Source organism: Macaca nemestrina, chromosome 7, assembly GCF_043159975.1.
Source record: "Macaca nemestrina isolate mMacNem1 chromosome 7, mMacNem.hap1, whole genome shotgun sequence".
Classification (NCBI taxonomy): domain Eukaryota; kingdom Metazoa; phylum Chordata; class Mammalia; order Primates; family Cercopithecidae; genus Macaca; species Macaca nemestrina.
In genome coordinates, this window is record NC_092131.1 from 100,209,120 (window position 1) to 100,230,489 (window position 21,370).

The following is a 21,370-nucleotide window of genomic DNA, read 5'->3' on the forward strand; positions in this document are numbered from 1 at the left end:
ACGTGTGTGTGTGTGTGTGTGTGTGTGTGTGTGTGTGTGTGTGTGTGTGTGTGAAAATGTAGATGTATGGATGCATGCATGTGTGATTGTGTGTGTGCACATGGGTGTTTGCATGTATGTGTATGGGCCTATAAATTGAAAGCAGGAAGAGCGAAAAGAGACTTAAGAGGAGTGGTCCAGAGATTTGCTGAGAGCTAGTCTCTATAGCCCATACCCTGATTCCACCCTAGAGAAAAGCACTAGCATCCAATAAAAGTCTGTTTTTTCTTTTACTTCAATAAAGCTATCTTCAGCACTTCTCAAACTTTACTGTGCACATAAATCACCTGGGGATCTTGTCAAAATCATATTCTGATGCAGCAGGCCCGAGAACGGGCCCTGGGATTCTGCATCTCTAACAAGCTGCCAGCTGAGGCCAGTGCTGCTGGTCTGGGGACCACATTTTGAGTAGCAAGAGGCTAGAGCACATCTGTCCTCCTGTAAACAGTAAACAGTGATGAGAATCCAGGCCTTAGAACCCAAAGATCTCATTCACTAGTTGTACAATTTGGGAGCAAAACCTCTCACTTTCTGAGGGTATTAATCACCTCATTTATAAACTGATTACTGAACTAGAGATGATCTCCAAGTTGCCTTCCCATTCATTAATTTTACATTAATTTTTTTAAAATGTAAATAATGAAAGATTAAGTACTGTGGATTTCCCAGGAAGAAGATATTCAGATTAAAAACATAAACTCAGACACAAATGTTTGATTAGACTACTTACAGCCATACAAAGCATCTTTATGACATTGTACACATGGATCAAAATATCACAGGTGCTCCAAAACAGGTACAACTATGATAAGTCAATTTAAAAAGAATCAAATAACAATAATAAAGATCTCATTAACAAAAAAGTGGCTTCTAGCCTACCAGTTTGCAATCTTAGCAATGAACACTGTGCAGCTATGAAGTTATTGTCTCTCAGCTCCAAAGCCACCCGTCTAGACCTTACTTGGTTCACAAATCCCAGCCACTCTCTGCTAGGCTCTGCCAACAGAGGGCGCTAGAGGGAGGCTTCAAGGCTGGGGAAGGAAGAAAGGACCTGTCCTTTCTGTTCCTGTAATTTCACCCTGACTGCCGCAATTCCTTTCCAGACAGCAGCTGCATCCAATTAGCAGAAGCCACACTGCACTTCATTCTCCTCTCCAACACCAGCAACTGCCAGCCAGGGCCTCTCTTCAGAGGGCTGAGTTGCAGCTTCATGGAACCCCTTTTCAAGATTCTAAGTTATAATCATTCCAATCTCTTTCCTTTATTCTCCAAGCCCTAGGGGAGGCAGCTTCTCCCTGCATGTACTACCTCAGTGATACTTTTCAAAAGCATTTCAACCCGCCCTGTTAATAATTTTTACATTAAAATCTCTCTCTTCAAATAACTGGTATGATTTCTGTCTCCTGACTATCCCATGACTGATCTAGACACCTAGACAAATTGAAAAACTTTAGAACTAGTCAGATGTTGAATTCAACCCCTTAATTTTACCAGACGAGGAGGCTGAGCCCCAGAAAGGGTCTATAACTTGCCCAGAACCTCAATGCTGGCCGAAGACCTGCTGGCACTGCATTTCTGGTCTCCTGGTTCCAGGCCTGGTGCTTTCACTACTAAACCTCACTGTCCAAGGCCATGGAGGTACCAGAGAGAATAAGAAGAGCTTTTCAAATGCTGTCTTTGAAGTCTAGGAAAAGGAAGAATGAAGGAAAAATGAGCCTATCACCAGGGAAGGGAAATACCAAATTAACAATGTCTCTGGAATGGTTATGTTATTAGATTCATTTAAAATCTGTCTTTAGCAAAAGAAATTTTAAAAATACATTTGGAAAATTAGAGTGCAGTGGAGTTATCAAAAATTACTTTAGTGTGAAGCAGATAAGGAACTAGTTAGAAAGCTAGAAATTCAATCATCCTTCAATTTCACTCAGCAAGCTCAGTGGCATATTAGGGAAATGACCCTAATATACTGAGATTTTTGAGGAAATTGAAAACCAGGATTGCTACTTGCAGAGTAGAGGAGGAGGAGGAGGAGGAGGAGGAGGAGGAGGAGGAAGAGGAGGAGGAGGAGATTGAAAGGAGGAGGGATGTAGCGGAGTGGAAGAGACTTTTAGTTGGTGGTAACACAACAAAGGAAATAGAATACCCCTCCTTGGAAGAGGGAGGAGCCTGCAGTGACAGGCATCAGGCAAGAAAGATCCCAATTCTGAGACTGAGACATCTGGACCATGGTCCTGGCTCCATGATTACCACAGCATGACTGTGGGCTGCCCATTCAGCCTCTCTGACCATTATCACATCTTTGTAAAATTCAGTGCTCATCTTCGCAGTTGTTAGGATTATACAGGAGAGTGGATTTAAAGTATCTAGCAAAATGCCTGGCACCAAAGTAAATGCACAATTAATAAAAGCTGCTATTGATATTATTAGCAGTACAACTTAAAATTAGGACCCTGGAAAGCCACAGGATTAGAAAAATAAAAATAAGATGGTGATATTTTAAAAACAAGTCAATCATATACGGAAGGAATATGAGGAAAGAGGATACAGAATAGCAGAGGAAACTTATTTTTAGTAGTATGCCCTTTAAATGTACCTCCCTCTCGCCTTACCTGGAGAAGGAGCCAGGTTCCAATAAAAAGCTTTTTTGAAAAATATTTTTGAAGTTTCCTCTAACAAGACTTTGAAGGGGGGGAATTTTTTTTTTTTTTTTTGCTAACTCAGATTTCTTCAGTTCCCACGTTAAATTTTATCTCCTTAGAAAGGCATCCCTGATGTTCCAAACTAAGGCTCCACTAACTTTTTCTATAAAGGGATAGAGCATAGATATTTTACTTGTAAAATGTACTTTGCCAATCTTCTATGGTCTCTGTCACATCATCTTATTATTCCTAAGTTTACAGCCCTTTACGAATGTAAAAAAAATAAAAAATAAAAAATAGGTCACAGGTTTGTAGGCCATAGTTTGTTGGTTCCTGTTCCAAATTTCAGTTGCCCCTCATAGTCTTTTGGCAGTGTACCATTGCTTTTCCTTTGTATCGCATGTCTCTAGTTGATATTGTATATTTATTTGTTTGATATTTGCCAAACTCCTGTGACTGTAAACTCCTAGAGGAAGGGACCATGTTGATTTTGCTTGAGCAGAGTTCGCCACTGTTTCTCTAGCACAGAGGTGTACACGTAGTGGGTACTCCATTAATATTTGTTCAACACATAAAATAATATAAAAGTAATTCCTATTCACTGTAGGAAAATCTGAAGAATATCCCCCAAAACGTATAAAAGGTAAAGCAAAAATCTACCCATCATACCACCACTCAGAGACAGCTGTTAGCAGCCTTTATTTTTGTATTTGTATTCGTATGTGTATAACTACATACTGTATTTACATGATAGAAACCTTTTTCTATTGAAAGCTTCGTAGTCTAGCTTTTCACTTAATAAACAACTCAGCAAATAATATTTTTTGTATATGTCTTTGTTGGTGTTTCTAGTTATTTGTTCAGAATAGATTCCAAGAAATTGAATCATGAGATCGAAGGAGATCAACAAGTTTGTGGCTCTTGAGACACAATGCCAAATATCCCTCCAGAGAGCTGGCAGATATCAGAAACCTCTTTCCAGCTTTAGAGATGCTTTTCACACCGACAGAGTATTTCCTCTCCACACCAGAGGCAGCAGGATAAGATGTACTATCAGACCACACTGGCTTACCATGGTGACATGAAAGCAGAGGCCCTGCGTGGGTGAGCTTCTTTATTTAGCAATTAACCAAAGACAAAGAAGACACTTCTAGCCTTTTTCTTGCTTGAATATGTAGAAATTAAATGCATTCATTATCCTGAGAGGATTATGAGCTTCTTTTTCCTGCAGCGACTCAAATATTTATTTGACTATGCATATGCTTCCCAGGGATAAAAATCAGCATCTTCCAACTAAACCATCTCCATTCCATCTATAATAACATCTCTAAAAAGTAATTCCTGTCATTTCCATTCCATTTATTTATTACTCAACCAAATATACCCCCCTTGGAGGGTAATATTCTCTTGGACTAGCACGTGGGGTTCACAGTCCCTCAAAGTGGTAAATGTGATAAATGTTTTAACATATATGGGAATCCCACAAAGAACTCTCACTTTGGTATTAAATCATGGAGGAACATCAGGGTATCCATTTGCACACCCTATGAAATAAGACGCATTGGGTAAGTCAGTCAGGTGCTTTGTTTATGTGGCATCTGGATGCTTGGAAACTTCTGGATGAGTAAACACTTTATTTTGGGTCAAAAAGGTTTGGCTTGAACACGTCATCTAGTGGAAACTAATCTAGAATCACCATGTTAGACTTTTCTAGTCTTTTATGGGTCCAGTAAACTCAAGTGAATGAATCTTCAGAAGTGGGTTAACTCATCCATTCTCTTGGTAGTTGGAACTGTTTCCTAAATGTCACATAAGATATTTGGATACAAATGTGTAGAGGAGAAATGAAGGGACAAAAGAATTAGCATTTGTTGATCTCCTGCCATATGTAAGATAGTATGATAGGTCACATGTCTAATAATTTCAATTTGTCATTCCAACCTTGTGAGGGAGGTACTAATGGCTTCATTTAACAGATGAAGAAACTGAGGTTAAGAGATTTCCTCTCTGACCACAATTATTAAAGTGTAAGTAAACTTTCCCAATATCTGATGAAAGAACCTAGGATTATAGTTGAGTGAGTCACCAATGCCCCAAATTATGACATAGCCCATGAGGAAAGATACACCAATGCTCTTCAAGGACAGCAGGGTTGGGGTGAGGCATTTGTCACTCTGCCTGAGGATGCAACATTCTCACTCGCCCTGGCCTCTCAGCTCAGGGCAAACCACAGCACAGCAGAAGAGCAAAACCACCCCTCCTGGAAGTTCTAGATTCTGAATGTGTCTAATAGGCCCAGAGGTGAGGGTCTATAGGCAGATCGGAGAGTCTGAGAGACAGAAGCCCCTTGCTTCAGCAACATTGTGTAAGGACAGAGCCTTAAATCAGGAAGAGGTTCTCTCTCCAACTATATACAGGAGAAACTGAAGACTTTGCCTGGCAGCCTAGATACTTTATCATCACAGGAGATGGATAGCCAAGATGAAACCATGAGACAACATTCTGGGCCAAGCAGTGAGCAATGAGGAGACCCAGACCTCAGGGTCCTGGCTGTGTCTTTGGTGAGTAGAGACATATCCACAGCCACAGTGGAAGCAGCTGCAACAGAAAGGATTTAAGACACTAGGGAGGTTTCTGACTGGGGCTCACCCTAGCCTTGGGGCAAACGAGTATCTGTCACTTTCCTTAATCTTCTCTCAAGCTAAAAAGAAGAGGCATTAAGAAAGATTCCCTGAGGATACTGCAAGAACACTGAAATTGCCTTGTTTGCATACCACTACACTAGAGATGTTTCAGAAAAGCCGCTTCCCTTTTGGTACCTCCTATCCAGAATGACTCCAGGTAAGACGGGTGAGAGGAGGTGTCATCTGGGCCAGTGGAGGTATGACATCTCTAATAGCTCTCCTGGGCACTGTGGGCATCTCAAATAGGATCATAACCCAATGAGGCTCAGTGATGCCTCTGCCATTTCACTTAAGACCAAGTTGTGGTCATTTCTAGAGAGTGGAATATTGTGTCTGATGAGATATAGGAGTAGTCCAGGGGTCTCACAAGAGGGCAAAAGCAGAAGCCAACAGGGCCCAGGCAGGTTATACAAATGGGTGATACTTCCAGGCATCCCTAATAGGGAGTGTGGTGACTGAGGAATACATGTCCATCTAAAGGGAGCAGCCACCACCTAACTTCAGCCAACTGCTACGTTACAGAAGATAGACCCTATTCCTACGGTTTCAAAAAGAACCAGAAATCTAGATTGCTAAATAAAATCTCTGAGTTTTAAAACACTACTAGCCAAACAGTAGTCTCACCTACTATTTGAGAACCCTGTGTGACAGAGATTTGTGCAGGCTTGAATAGTATGTTTAGAAAATAAGTATTCATATTAAAAAAAAAAATAGGCAACTCCGGGGTCAAATCTCTTAATCCTATGACAGTTACTGTTAATCTGCTATTGACCCTTTTATCAAGTATTGAGCAACCCCTGGATACTGATGTCCTATGCTCTCTCCCACTTCAGAGTCTTCACACTGCTCTTTCCTCTATCTAGAATGTTCTTTGTTCACATCTTTGTATGGCTGGCTCCTTCTCATATTTCAGGCAAAATCTTAAAGAGGCCTTCACTGACCATCCATCCTCAACAGCCTCTCTCTCCAACAGGTGGAATCGTAAAGACCAGTTAGCAGGCCACCACGTGTGTTTCAAGTGAATGACACTGATGACTTGGACCAGGTGGGTAGGTAGAGGAAAGTGGTAAGAAGTGGCTGGATTCTGGGTGCATTTTAAAGGTGGTGTCTAGAGGAAGGGTGGTAATGAAAGCAGACAATGAACATGATCCCTGAAGAAGTGAGTGGCAATACACAAGAAATTCAAGGACTGAGCACTGAGACATTCCAACATTTAAAGGCCAGGAAGATGAAGAGAGACCAGTGATGGAGAACAAGAAGGAGCAGCCAATGGGCAGCTGGAAAACGATGAGACAGAGGTAGCTTAGATGTCCAATAAAGAAAGTGCATCAAGAAGGAGAGAGTGGTCACCAGTTGCAGTTGCTGTAAATAGGTGAATAAGCTGAGGATGAGAGCTGACGGCTGAACTGAGTCAGTGAGGCCAGGAGTGATCTAGACAAGAACAGGTTTCTGAAGAGGGAAGGATTAACTCCTGCTTAAAGATGCAATGTCCTCACTCATTCATCCTACTGAAAGAGGGTTCAAGTGAGAAGAGGAAGTGAGGAACTGGGTTCAGTTAATTTTACCAGAAAGGGAATAGAAAAGACATACGTGAGATCAAGACTGAAGAAATGTGTGGTGTGCTGGTGGGAATGATTCCATAGAGAGAAAAATATTGATGAAGAGGAGTTGCAAAATGATGAGGAAAAGGATTGCAAAAGTGATGTTCTGGGGAGGTGAGAGGGGATGGGATACAGGGAGACCAGTGAGCCTTACAGCTCCTCCACGGTTACAAGAATACAGGGTCAGCACAGAGGCAGCGAGGAAGGTAGGTGTGATAGCAGGAGCTGTGGAAATTCTTCTCTGGTTGCTTCTGTTGTTCTAAGTTCAGGAGGAACTGAGTTTATTAATCCGAGAGTGAAGATGAGGAAGAGATGCTGGAAATTGGAAAATAGTAGATAAGACACAAAATAACTATCGAGGAGAGAGTGAAGGGATGAGGGAAATGAAGGATGATGGCTGGCAGCACAGAGGATCTTCTGGAGGCTCTGGCTCATGAGTTTAGTGAGGCCAGTGGGCAACATTGTATGTTCTGTGTTCCTGACCACCCATATGCAGCAACAGGGTTTAGGGACAGACAGAAGAAAAGTTGGATGCAACCAGGGGTGGGGAACACAGCAGAGTAAGAGAGGTGCAAGGAAGCTGGTGATGTGCACAGGAAGTGACTGTGATTATGGACATGGACATTAAGCTCAGTGAGGAATGTGGTGAGAACAAGGGGGTAATAAGAGATTAAAAGGCTAAAGATTGGAGAGGACTTTAAGGAAATGACAGACCAGGATAATGGAAATCACTTATTAAAATCTCCAAGGACAATAATAGAAATACGGTTGGAATGTGACAGTGATGAACCTGGAACTAAAATTCTCCAGGAATGAGAACACATGGCCCAGGGGTCAGTGGATGACTGCAACCAGAATGTGTAGTAAGTGATAGTCTCTGATGACAAGAGATTCGAATATGAGATCTTTTAGTGAGGAGAGAGGGAGAATGGCCTGGAAATGTCCAGGGGGAGCAAGAAAGAGCAATGGTACAAGAGTGGAGGCTGTAATGGGGCAAAGAGCTAATTTTTGCATCTAAGGCTGCAGGGCTAATTAACATCCTCAGAGGAGAAGGGGGAAACATAGGGGAATGGAGGCATGTACAGTGCCATAGGGGAATGCAAATGTGGGTGGTAAGGGGTGTCCTGGCAGACATGAACCTCTCACGGTGATTGACATACAGGGATAAAGAGCATAATGAAATTAGTCCTGATCTTGGTGGCAAGGCTGGTAGTACTGGGGAGAAAAACTGGGAAGCCTACCAAGAATACATTGAATTCTAGAATCTTCTTACTTCTGGCAGTGGAAAAATGGAAGTCAGAGAGAGCCATCTAGTTTTTTGTTTTGTTTTGTTTTGTTTTGTTTTTTGGCTTTTTCTTTACTAAAATGTTGGCTCCATGATGGGACAGGAGGGACTTACACCTCTTGTTCATCAGTAAACAAGCCCGTGAGTAAGTTGACTCTTTAAGGAGCTATTGAATAAAGGAAAAATTAAAAATATACAAATACAAGCTCATATTTACTGGATCCTAACTGTGTGCCAGGACTGTGATGAGTCCTTTATGTGCTTTATCTTATTTAATCCTCACAATGCTTCTGAAGGCAGGTACTAATATATTTTAATCTCAGATTAAGAAACCAAGGTTAGGGAGGTTAAGTGACTTGTGTAAGATGATAGGGTTAGTGATGTAGCCAAGATAAGAAGTCAAACAGCCTACCTTTAAAAACCTTATGCCTGTGATAGACTCTGCTGGTCACGTTCCCAACAGCCTTTTTCCCTCTTCTTCCTTGCTAAGGGAACCCTGACTTTTGTTCACGTATTAAATGTGTTCAGAGAGATTGCCTCCCAAGACACACTCAACTCTAGGGGATCAATCATAGTTAATTTAAGATGGTCATCTTCATCCACTTCTTCTTGCCAGTAATTAATCTAGGCAAGCCATAAGACTTGGTGGACACCTGCCAAATGATTGGAAAGTCATTATTGGGGGACATAGAGCTTAGAGCTATGGTGGCCATCTTGTGACCTCAAGGGAACGTAAAGAGAATTGCAGACATGCCAACCTCATGCCCTGACATCAGTGAGTCATTGAACCAACTCTGGTACTACCTACTTTGAAAACTCTTGGTCAATAAATAATGAGTATCTTCATGATTCAAAGCTATTGTTACCAGAAGTCAAATGCACCCTATATACATGCTGCCTCCTAAAAAAGAAACCATGCTAATGAAAGATGATCTGATTGGGTTTTTTTTGGTTTTTTTTTGTTTGTTTGTTTGTTTTTAAATTTATTTATTATTATTATACTTTAAGTTGTAGGGTACATGTGCATAACGTGCAGGTTTGTTACATATGTATACTTGTGCCTTGTTGGTGTGCTGCACCCATCAACTCGTCATTTACATCAGGTATAATTCCCAATGCAATCCCTCACCCCTCCCCCCTCCCCCCTCCCCATGATAGGCCCCGGTGTGTGATGTTCCCCTTCCTGAGTCCGAGTGATCTCATTGTTCAGTTCCCACCTATGAGTGAGAACATGCAGTGTTTGATTTTCTGTTCTTGTGATAGTTTGCTAAGAATGATGGTTTCCAGCTGCATCCATGTCCCTACAAAGGACACAAACTCATCCTTTTTTATGGCTGCATAGTATTCCATGGTGTATATGTGCCACATTTTCTTAATCCAATCTGTCACTGATGGACATTTGGGTTGATTCCAAGTCTTTGCTATTGTGAATAGTGCCGCAATAAACATACGTGTGCATGTGTCTTTATAGCAGCATAATTTATAATCCTTTGGGTATATACCCAGTAATGGGATGGCTGGGTCATATGGTACATCTAGTTCTAGATCCTTGAGGAATCGCCATACTGTTTTCCATAATGGTTGAACTAGTTTACAATCCCACCAACAGTGTAAAAGTGTTCCTATTTCTCCACATCCTCTCCAGCACCTGTTGTTTCCTGACTTTTTAATGATCGCCATTCTAACTGGTGTGAGATGGTATCTCATTGTGGTTTTGATTTGCATTTCTCTGATGGCCAGTGATGATGAGCATTTTTTCATGTGTCTGTTGGCTGTATGAATGTCTTCTTTTGAGAAATGTCTGTTTATATCCTTTGCCCACTTTTTGATGGGGTTGTTTGTTTTTTTCTTGTAAATTTGTTTGAGTTCTTTGTAGGTTCTGGATATTAGCCCTTTGTCAGATGAGTAGATTGCAAAAATGTTCTGCCATTCTGTAGGTTGCCTGTTCACTCTGAGGGTAGTTTCTTTTGCTGTGCAGAAGCTCTTTAGTTTAATGAGATCCCATTTGTCAATTTTGGCTTTTGCTGCTGTTGCTTTTGCTGTTTTAGGCATGAAGTCTTTGCCCATGCCTATGTCCTGAATGGTACTACCTAGGTTTTCCTCTAGGATTTTTATGGTATTAGGTCTAACATTTAAGTCTCTAATCCATCTTGAATTAATTTTCGTATAAGGAGTAAGGAAAGGATCCAGTTTCAGCTTTCTACTTATGGCTAGCCAATTTTCCCAGCACCATTTATTAAATAGGGAGTCCTTTCCCCATTTCTTGTTTCTCTCAGGTTTGTCAAAGATCAGATGGCTGTAGATGTGTGGTATTATTTCTGAGGACTCTGTTCTGTTCCATTGGTCTATATCTCTGTTTTGGTACCAGTACCATGCTGTTTTGGTTACTGTAGCCTTGTAGTATAGTTTGAAGTCAGGTAGCGTGATGCCTCCAGCTTTGTTCTTTTGACTTAGGATTGTCTTGGAGATGCGGGCTCTTTTTTGGTTCCATATGAACTTTAAAGCAGTTTTTTCCAATTCTGTGAAGAAACTCATTGGTAGCTTGATGGGGATGGCATTGAATCTATAAATTACCTTGGGCAGTATGGCCATTTTCACGATATTGATTCTTCCTATCCATGAGCATGGTATGTTCTTCCATTTGTTTGTGTCCTCTTTTATTTCACTGAGCAGTGGTTTGTAGTTCTCCTTGAAGAGGTCCTTTACATCCCTTGTAAGTTGGATTCCTAGGTATTTTATTCTCTTTGAAGCAATTGTGAATGGAAGTTCATTCCTGATTTGGCTCTCTGTTTGTCTGTTACTGGTGTATAAGAATGCTTGTGAATTTTTGCACATTAATTTTGTATCCTGAGACTTTGCTGAAGTTGCTTATCAGCTTAAGGAGATTTTGGGCTGAGACAATGGGGTTTTCTAAATATACAATCATGTCATCTGCAAACAGGGACAGTTTGACTTCTTCTTTTCCTAACTGAATACACTTTATTTCTTTCTCTTGCCTAATTGCCCTAGCCAGAACTTCCAACACTATGTTGAATAGGAGTGGTGAGAGAGGGCATCCCTGTCTTGTGCCAGTTTTCAAAGGGAATTTTTCCAGTTTTTGCCCATTCAGTATGATATTGGCTGTGGGTTTGCCATAGATAGCTCTTATTATTTTGAGGTACGTTCCATCAATACCGAATTTATTGAGCGTTTTTAGCATGAAGGGCTGTTGAATTTTGTCAAAAGCCTTTTCTGCATCTATTGAGATAATCATGTGGTTCTTGTCTTTGGTTCTGTTTATATGCTGGATTATGTTTATTGATTTGCGAATGTTGAACCAGCCTTGCATCCCAGGGATGAAGCCCACTTGATCATGGTGGATAAGCTTTTTGATGTGTTGCTGAATCCGGTTTGCCAGTACTTTATTGAGGATTTTTGCATCGATGTTCATCAGGGATATTGGTCTAAAATTCTCTTTTTTTGTTGTGTCTCTGCCAGGCTTTGGTATCAGGATGATGTTGGCCTCATAAAATGAGTTAGGGAAGATTCCCTCTTTTTCTATTGATTGGAATAGTTTCAGAAGGAATGGTACCAACTCCTCCTTGTACCTCTGGTAGAATTCAGCTGTGAATCCATCTGGTCCTGGACTTTTTTTGGTTGGTAGGCTATTAATTATTGCCTCAATTTCAGAGCCTGCTATTGGTCTATTCAGGGATTCAACTTCTTCCTGGCTTAGTCTTGAAAGAGTGTAAGTGTCCAGGAAATTATCCATTTCTTCTAGATTTTCCAGTTTATTTGCGTAGAGGTGTTTATAGTATTCTCTGATGGTAGTTTGTATTTCTGTGGGGTCGGTGGTGATATCCCCTTTATCATTTTTAATTGCGTCGATTTGATTCTTCTCTCTTTTCTTCTTTATTAGTCTTGCTAGTGGTCTGTCAATTTTGTTGATCTTTTCAAAAAACCAACTCCTGGATTCATTGATTTTTTTGGAGGGTTTTTTGTGTCTCTATCTCCTTCAGTTCTGCTCTGATCTTAGTTATTTCTTGCCTTCTGCTAGCTTTCGAATGTGTTTGCTCTTGCTTCTCTAGTTCTTTTAATTGCGATGTTAGAGTGTCAATTTTAGATCTTTCCTGCTTTCTCTTGTGGGCATTTAGTGCTATAAATTTCCCTCTACACACTGCTTTAAATGTGTCCCAGAGATTCTGGTATGTTGTATCTTTGTTCTCATTGGTTTCAAAGAACATCTTTATTTCTGCCTTCATTTCGTGATGTACCCAGTAGTCATTCAGGAGCAGGTTGTTCAGTTTCCATGTAGTTGAGCGGTTTTGATTGAGTTTCTTAGTCCTGAGTTCTAGTTTGATTGCACTGTGGTCTGAGAGACAGTTTGTTATAATTTCTGTTCTTGTACATTTGCTGAGGAGTGCTTTACTTCCAATTACGTGGTCAATTTTGGAGTAAGTACGATGTGGTGCTGAGAAGAATGTATATTCTGTTGATTTGGGGTGGAGAGTTCTATTGATGTCTATTAGGTCTGCTTGCTGCAGAGATGAGTTCAACTCCTGGATATCCTTGTTAACTTTCTGTCTCGTTGATCTGTCTAATGTTGACAGTGGAGTGTTGAAGTCTCCCATTATTATTGTATGGGAGTCTAAGTCTCTTTGTAAGTCTCTAAGGACTTGCTTGATGAATCTGGGTGCTCCTGTATTGGGTGCATATATATTTAGGATAGTTAGCTCTTCCTGTTGAATTGATCCCTTTACCATTATGTAATGGCCTTCTTTTGTCTCTTTTGATCTTTGATGGTTTAAAGTCTGTTTTATCAGAGACTAGTATTGCAACCCCCGCTTTTTTTTGTTCTCCATTTGCTTGGTAAATCTTCCTCCATCCCTTTATTTTGAGCCTATGTATGTCTCTGCGTGTGAGATGGGTCTCCTGAATACAGCAGACTGATGGGTCTTGACTCTTTATCCAGTTTGCCAGTCTGTGTCTTTTAATTGGAGCATTTAGTCCATTTACATTTAAGGTTAAGATTGTTATGTGTGAACTTGATCCTACCATTATGATATTAAGTGGTTATTTTGCTCGTTAGTTGATGCAGTTTCTTCCTAGCCTCGATGGTCTTTACATTTTGGCATGTTTTTGCAATGGCTGGTACCGGTTGTTCCTTTCCATGTTGAGTGCTTCCTTCAGGGTCTCTTGTAAGGCAGGCCTAGTGGTGACAAAATCTCTAAGCATTTGCTTATCTGTAAAGGATTTTATTTCTCCTACACTTATGAAACTTAGTTTGGCTGGATATGAAATTCTGGGTTTAAAATTCTTTTCTTTAAGAATGTTGAATATTGGCCCCCACTCTCTTCTGGCTTGGAGAGTTTCTGCCGAGAGATCTGCTGTTAGTCTGATGGGCTTCCCTTTGTGGGTAACCCGACCTTTCTCTCCGGCTGCCCTTAAGATTTTTTCCTTCATTTCAACTTTGGTGAATCTGGCAATTATGTGTCTTGGAGTTGCTCTTCTCGAGGAGTATCTTTGTGGCGTTCTCTGTATTTCCTGGATTTGAATGTTGGCCTGCCCTACTAGGTTGGGGAAGTTCTCCTGGATGATATCCTGAAGAGTGTTTTCCAACTTGGTTCCATTTTACCTCTCACTTTCAGGCACCCCAATCAGACGTAGATTTGGTCTTTTTACATAATCCCATACTTCTTGCAGGCTTTGTTCATTTCTTTTTCTTCTTTTTTCTTTTGGTTTCTCTTCTCGCTTCATTTCATTCATTTGATCCTCAATCGCTGATACTCTTTCTTCCATTGATCGAGTCGGTTACTGAAGCTTGTGCATTTGTCACGTATTTCTCGTGTCGTGGTTTTCATCTCTTTCATTTCGTTTATGACCTTCTCTGCATTAATTACTCTAGCCATCAATTCTTCCACTTTTTTTTCAAGATTTTTAGTTTCTTTGCGCTGGGTACGTAATTCCTCCTTTAGCTCTGAGAAATTTGATGGACTGAAGCCTTCTTCTCTCATCTCGTCAAAGTCATTCTCCGTCCAGCTTTGATCCGTTGCTGGCGATGAGCTGCGCTCCTTTGCCGGGGGAGATGCGCTCTTATTTTTTGAATTTCCAGCTTTTCTGCCCTGCTTTTTCCCCATCTTTGTGGTTTTATCTGCCTCTGGTCTTTGATGATGGTGATGTACTGATGGGGTTTTGGTGTAGGTGTCCTTCCTGTTTGATAGTTTTCCTTCTAACAGTCAGGACCCTCAGCTGTAGGTCTGTTGGAGATTGCTTGAGGTCCACTCCAGACCCTGTTTGCCTGGGTATCAGCAGCAGAGGCTGCAGAAGATAGAATATTTCTGAACAGCGAGTGTACCTGTCTGATTCTTGCTTTGGAAGCTTCCTCTCAGGGGTGTACTCCACCCTGTGAGGTGTGGGGTGTCAGACTGCCCCTAGTGGGGGATGTCTCCCAGTTAGGCTGCTCAGGGGTCAGGGACCCACTTGAGCAGGGAGTCTGTCCCTTCTCAGATCTCAGCCTCCGTGTTGGGAGATCCACTGCTCTCTTCAAAGCTGTCAGACAGAGTCGTTTGCGTCTGCAGAGTTTTCTGCTGCGTTTGTTATTTTACTGTGCCCTGTCCCCAGAGGTGGAGTCTACAGAGACAGGCAGGTTTCCCTGAGCTGCTGTGAGCTCCACCCAGTTCGAGCTTCCCAGCGGCTTTGTTTACCTACTTAAGCCTCAGCAATGGCGGGCGCCCCTCCCCCAGACTCGCTGCTGCCTTGCTGGTAGATCACAGACTGCTGTGCTAGCAATGAGGGAGGCTCCGTGGGTGTGGGACCCTCCCGGCCAGGTGTGGGATATGATCTCCTGGTGTGCCTGTTTGCTTAAAGCGCAGTATTGGGGTGGGAGTTACCCGATTTTCCAGGTGTTGTGTGTCTCAGTTCCCCTGGCTAGGAAAAGGGATTCCCTTCCCCCTTGCGCTTCCCAGGTGAGGCGATGCCTCGCCCTGCTTCAGCTCTCGCTGGTCGGGCTGCAGCAGCTGACCAGCACCGATCGTCCGGCACTCCCCAGTGAGATGAACCCAGTACCTCAGTTGAAAATGCAGAAATCACCGGTCTTCTGTGTCGCTGGCGCTGGGAGTTGGCGACTGGAGCTGTTCCTATTCGGCCATCTTGCTCCACCCCCCCGATCTGATTGGTTTAAATAATCATCACTTAATGAGCAAACAGCAAGACAACTTGGCAGAGGGGAAAGAATTCTGTGCCAATAGTCAGGAGTCCCAGATTCTGATCTGAGAGTATGTGACCTTGACCAAGTCACTGTCTCCTTGGGGCTCAGTTTCTTCAAGTCAGAAACGAAGGGCCTGCTAGGAGGTCTCCTTCCTTTCTTTCGCTTCTAATATTAAATGGTACTATAATTTTGTAATTCATGCCTTATACCTTATAATCTGTTATCATGTCTCCTTTCAAGGACAAGACTCCCCTTTCTAGGACCCACAGAGAGGTGAGGGAGAGAGAACAAGGCAAGGACAAAACTTCTTTGGACTATTTTCTGCACATCCCCAGCAGAGATTGATGAATGCCTCTGAGTCAGCAAAATCTCCAGTGGTGAAATAGAAAGCATACACTCCGCACATTCAGGCAGCCCAGGCCAGCCCACACGGAGAAGAGGATGTTCACATCCAGCCTGTTCAGTGGACCTCATGGGGCATGTCAAAGCCTATTTCATTTCCAGGACCTTCTATCACACCCCCTTTCTTCCATCCCTGCTAATATTTGTGACTTTCCAGCTTTCTTCTCTGAAATTAAAATAAATCCTTTGCAAAGTGAAATCAGTTCATCTGAGCTAGTGGTGGTTAAGATTTACAAAATAAAGAGGAAGTTTACACCCACCGGCCTCAAAGAGTCATTTTAGCCGGCAGTCATTAGCTCCACCGAGGACCCTAGTGTTCTCTGTCTGATAGCGTTGCTGGTGGAAGGGATGCGGGAAATTCTTTGTGCTCTGTTGCTCTGCTCCATACTTAGTGACGGATCATCTCTTGGGCCCCTGACACAAAGGATGGCAATGTCACCACTCAGCTCTCTGGCAGCCTATTCTAGGCTGACAGTCTAGCCTCAGGGATCACTGCAGACCCCTGCAGTTTCCCCTTCCAATGAAATCAGCACCCAGCCTTTTACACCCGCTAGCTAGGACACAAACAACATCCCTCTCTCACCTACGGACATGGGCTGGTACTGACTCCAGCATCCTGATAGAGGCCAATGCCTACTTCACACTTGCATCTTATTGAAGTCATGCATTTTGCATAAAAGTTGTTTAAGGTTTTATGGGTAATGCACACCTGGAAACGTCTTCCAGGGATGGGACAGCAAGGTAAAGGAGAAGCAACAGACTTTGAAGTCAGATATAACTGGACTTTTCAAATCCTAGATCTGTCACTGACTAGTTTCTACAAGTTACTTTACCCTCTTAGAGTCTAGGTTTTCTCATCTGTTAAACAGTGAAAATGATGTTTGCCTTGCAGGTCATTATAAAGGTTAGAAATGGTATAAGATAAGATACCTAGTACAAAATGAATGCAAAGAAAGAGCTTATCAAATTGTAACTCTTGGTAGTGGTGGTAGTGGTATAATTATTATAATTTGCTTTTAAATTAGAAAAAAAGTAACACGTTATACAAGACTGTGTGAAATAATTGATTTATTCATATCAGTTTATTTTGCTTTCTATGAAGAAGTCTGTATGGGAGAAAATAAGCCTTTCAACTTCATTAATATAAAGAAACCCATAGTGACAATGAGTGGCAACACGGGATAGGAAAATCACATTAGGAACTGGAGTCCAGCACTCATCCCTTAAGGTCTCTGAGCAACACTGCCCTCATTGCATAAATACAGACTATCACTCTGCTCATCTCACAGAGTCATTTAAAGATCAAATAAGAGTGATTAGGAAACCACCGAAAATCTATAAAGCACTGTACAAGATTTTTTAACGCAGTTCCATTTTTCCATGCTACCCAAGATATGTGCAAATATTCCAAACATCATCACAAATACATGAAGGAAGCCACGCGGGGATAGTTCCTACTTTTTATATAGCATGATAAGCAAAAACCCTGACATCTCAGCAGCTCCTACTCATACATAGTCTTTGCATAAACTACCTGGTTCTCTACTCTGGCTGCACAATAGTATCACTAGGGAGCTATTAAAAAATGCATATGCCCATGACTCATCCATAGACATTCTGGCTTAATTATTCTAGAGCAAAGTCTGTAGTTTTTGTCAGCAGCTCCTCAGGTGATTCTATTGGGTAGTCAGGATTCAGGACATTAATCTAGTGCAGTGGTTGTCAACTGGAAGTGATTTTGCCCCCCAGGGGACATTTAGCAACATCTGGAGACATTTTTGGTTGTCACAGCTAGGAACAGGGTGCTACAGGCATTTAGTGAGTAGAGGCCAGGGATGCTGCTAAGCATCCTACAACGCAAAGGATAGCCCCTCAGAACATGGAATTGACCGGCCCAACATGTCAATAGAGCATGACTGAGAGGGCCCACACAGAGGACTCATTCTAAAGAAAGTCAGTAACTGACCATACTGCAGAAAAATAGCTCAGCAAAATTTCTGGTCTCACATGCTCTCCAGAACCTTGTCATTTCCTCCATTAGAAGATGGAGTCTATTTCTTCTCTTCTTGAAATTAAATTGGTTTTTATTACTATCTCAACAAATAGAATTCAAGGAAATAACATGCTTGACTTCCGAGGCAAAGTCACGAAAGGCTTCTGCTTGTCTTTCTCTCTCAAGATCTCTTTCCAAGATCTGCCCCTTTGGAAGCCCTAAGTCAACAGGTTAAAAAAAAATCCAGCTACCCTGGAGTGGCCATGTTGGAAAGATTACATTTAGAGATCATATGGAGATGGAGAGAGATGTTCAAAAGAAACCCCAGCCATCTGTGTCTTCCAGTCTGGGTATCAGATATTTGTGTGGGTGAGCCCTCCGATGATTCTAGCCCCCACCTTCCAGCTGCCCCAGGCAATGTCAAGTTGGACAGAGGCCAGGTGTCTGCCCAGGCTGCAGATTTATAAGCAAAGTAAATGGCCTGGTGGTTTTGGTTCTATGGGGAGTATATGTTTGTTTGCTTGTTTGATATGCAATAATAGATAACCAGAATAAAGTCCCTCATGATTCTATAAAAGATCCATCTCTAAACCCTCTTCATTGGGCCACCAAGGTCAAAAGCTTACATATACTTGTACAGGGAATGAGCTTTATATATTTCCAGCCCACACCCAACTCTGCAACTTCCACCTCCATTCTCAGTAAATATGCCAGTTTACTTAAGAGTTCCTCCCATTCATTTCTGTTGTGCTTTCTGTGGTCTGGAAGATCATATTTTCCAACATGTGGGTCAAGGGTCTTATGAGTCTTTTTTATTCTTGGTGAAGTTTTCCATTGTGGGAGCAAATATAAGTATAAATATAGGTGAATCAATACAAATAAATAAATAAGATATTTTTATTCTGATAATTAGCAAATTGGTAGTTACTAAACATCTTTCATTTACCAGGTCTTCTGGAAGAGTGCACTTAACGGTAGAGGAAAAACAACTCATTAAAGTCGTTGAAGGTGACATTGCCAAGGGAGATATTCTGCAGGCAAAGTGAACAGAATGTCCTGAGACATCCTTGCTCTAATCAATATTGAAACAACTGAGAAGCTAAAACATCAGGTTTTGCCATTGGATCAGGGGAGCAAGATGAGTACTGACTAAGCATCTACTGTGTGCAGATCCTGAGCAGAGTAGTTAGGGCAGAGAGCAGGGGTAATTTCATTTAATCTTCCCAGCATCCTTGGGAGCTAAGAACCATCCTCTACTGCCTTGTCTTTTCTCTCTCTTTCTGTCTCTCTCTCCTCCCTCTCTTTCTCTGCTTCTCCCTCTCTTTCCAGACATTACTCTTTATTCCCAATAAAACTAAAATCTACACAAGCTCCACATATCTTTGATTCAATCTTGATCAAAATCCAAGTAATAACTCAGAAACCGTAAGTTTTAACAAGGAGTTAATAATTTAAAGTTGTTGACACAGGTGCTTTCGTAATGGGTAGTAGGCTCTCTCCTTTGATGTTTGAATAAGCTGAAAGGCACAAAAAAATAGCAGTAGACAAGTGGGGAAAGCGTCACCTTCAAAGCTAAATCCACACTGAATCTGTATCTCACATGATAAAATGAGTGCTTTGTGTGCAAGACGTTCTCTTCAAGAGATTTTTTTTTTAACTCCAGTGGTTTAATTGTGAAATTGCTCTTAATCTTGAGAGTATGGAGCTTGCTTTTCAGTTGGCTGGCTAGGTGGTTGGTTGGTTGATTGTAGAAAAATTTATTTCTATTCATTGTGCATTAGTTACAGAAAAGTGAATTTACTCATAAGCTTTGTAATAGCCAACCCTCTGACTATGAATTCACTGACCGTATTATAATAAACACAACCCGCTGTGTAAAAGTGTAAATCTCTTGACGTTAAGAAGGGTTTTCTTCCTTGCATAAATTGTACAAGAAAATAATGGTGCTTATAGCAGAAATGTTTTTAAGGCCTACATTAAAAACCTCAATTCTTCAAAACACTCAAATGGCCTCTATTGTTACCTCTAAAGACTAGTTTAGGAATTGCATATTTCTTACTCCAATCACATTCTATAGGTTCTCCCACCTCCAGTCTCTCTCCTCGATGATCCTTTCTTCACCAATGTGGCGATTCTGCCAGTTGCTGAGGATGTCTGTTCTAATTATGCATTCCTGAACTGGGGAAATAACCACAGAACAAGTCTGGGGACCCACTGTGAGATGGACCTGAGCTAAAACTCCACTGATACCTGATCACCATAAGCTCCTACTCTGACTGATGGGCCACAGTGATGTTTTCAGTCTCTTGGAATTAGTGTCAGTTCAGAGCAAGTATCTTCAAAAAGTCTGACTATTTTCCTTTCCCTAAGGCACAGTCACCTAGTAAAAGCCCACAGGTCTCTTTGGGGAACACTGGGAGAAAGATTAATGGTATAAATTTTTGGCAGTGTACTGGGGTCCCTCCTCAAGGAGATTCAGCCTCCCTTTCATTCAAGTGGTTCTGGGTCTGTAAACTAGCTCAAGTCTGGGAATTGACCGAGAAGCCATGATGCTCTGTTTCTATATTTCATTAGACTTCTGTTCACTTGACCTAGAACTTTACTCTTATACAGATCAAGTAAGAGTTTAGTAGGCTTCCTTTTTATTTCATTTCTAAAAATGCCACAATTAACTAGCCAGTACCATAGGTCTACACAGGTCAGACCGTTCTGATTTCTGCTTTGCCTCTGCTGTCCACTACAGTAACCACACTCCCCTTGCCTTTGGTGACTGAGTGCCACCACTTGGCCCTTGCACCCTGGGATCCAATTATTCCCACTGCATTTAGGTGTTACAACTCAGTGACTACAGTCCACACTGGAAGGTCTGTCCCAGAGAGCACAGTAATCACAGACCTCTTTAAGGACACTAAGGATCCCCTCAAGAAACCCTCATAGTCATGGTAAAAGATGTGTTCTCTGAACCCTCTCAGTGTGGGTGAGTAGGTCTGAAATGAAAAATCCATCTAAGATGCAAATATTCCTAGGCCTTTCAATCCCTTCCTCTACCATAAACCAACATAGGTCTGGCATTTCAAGTTCATTTACTATGGGCCACATTTTGATCTACATTTCAGCCAACCAATGAAACAAACTGGTAAAGCTGCAACATTAAATGCAGAATTTCTGCTCAGTGGGCCCAAATCAATAAATTTAGCCTGACCCAACTCTATGTTTCTTCCACCAGTATCCCACACCCTTAATATCCATTCCTACACATATTCTCCAGATTTCTGTGTGTGTAAATTAGAAAAATCAAATCATTCTTTTGGAGTGTAGCCACCTCTTCATGGTCCACATGTTGTGCCTCACCTTTAGAGGCCTGATGGGACTTGAGTATAGTTATAGGTCTAGAAGCAAAGAGGGGTGGAGGGGGTGGGTCCTGATGAGAATCAGCAAGTAAGGCAACTGCCTCAGGAGAGGCACTCACAGCCTCCTCAGTCACTGCAGAGTTCATCTTGTCTGAATAGGGGCAGAAAGGTTGCTTATATTGGCAAAAAAG

At 41.7% G+C, this 21,370-nt stretch overlaps 1 protein-coding gene and 1 long non-coding RNA gene across 4 annotated transcripts in view; one reads left to right on the forward strand and one right to left on the reverse strand.

Annotated features, from left to right (window-relative positions):
* LOC105479331 (synaptic vesicle glycoprotein 2B) overlaps positions 1–21,370 on the reverse strand; it is a 188,228-nt gene that overhangs the window by 45,987 nt on the left and 120,871 nt on the right. The gene's annotated exons all lie outside the window — the stretch shown is intronic.
* Positions 5,101–15,987, forward strand: LOC105479330 (uncharacterized). The gene is made up of 4 exons (XR_011626127.1): positions 5,101–5,239; positions 5,380–5,519; positions 6,336–6,407; positions 15,675–15,987. It is a non-coding gene; the product is annotated as an uncharacterized lncRNA (long non-coding RNA).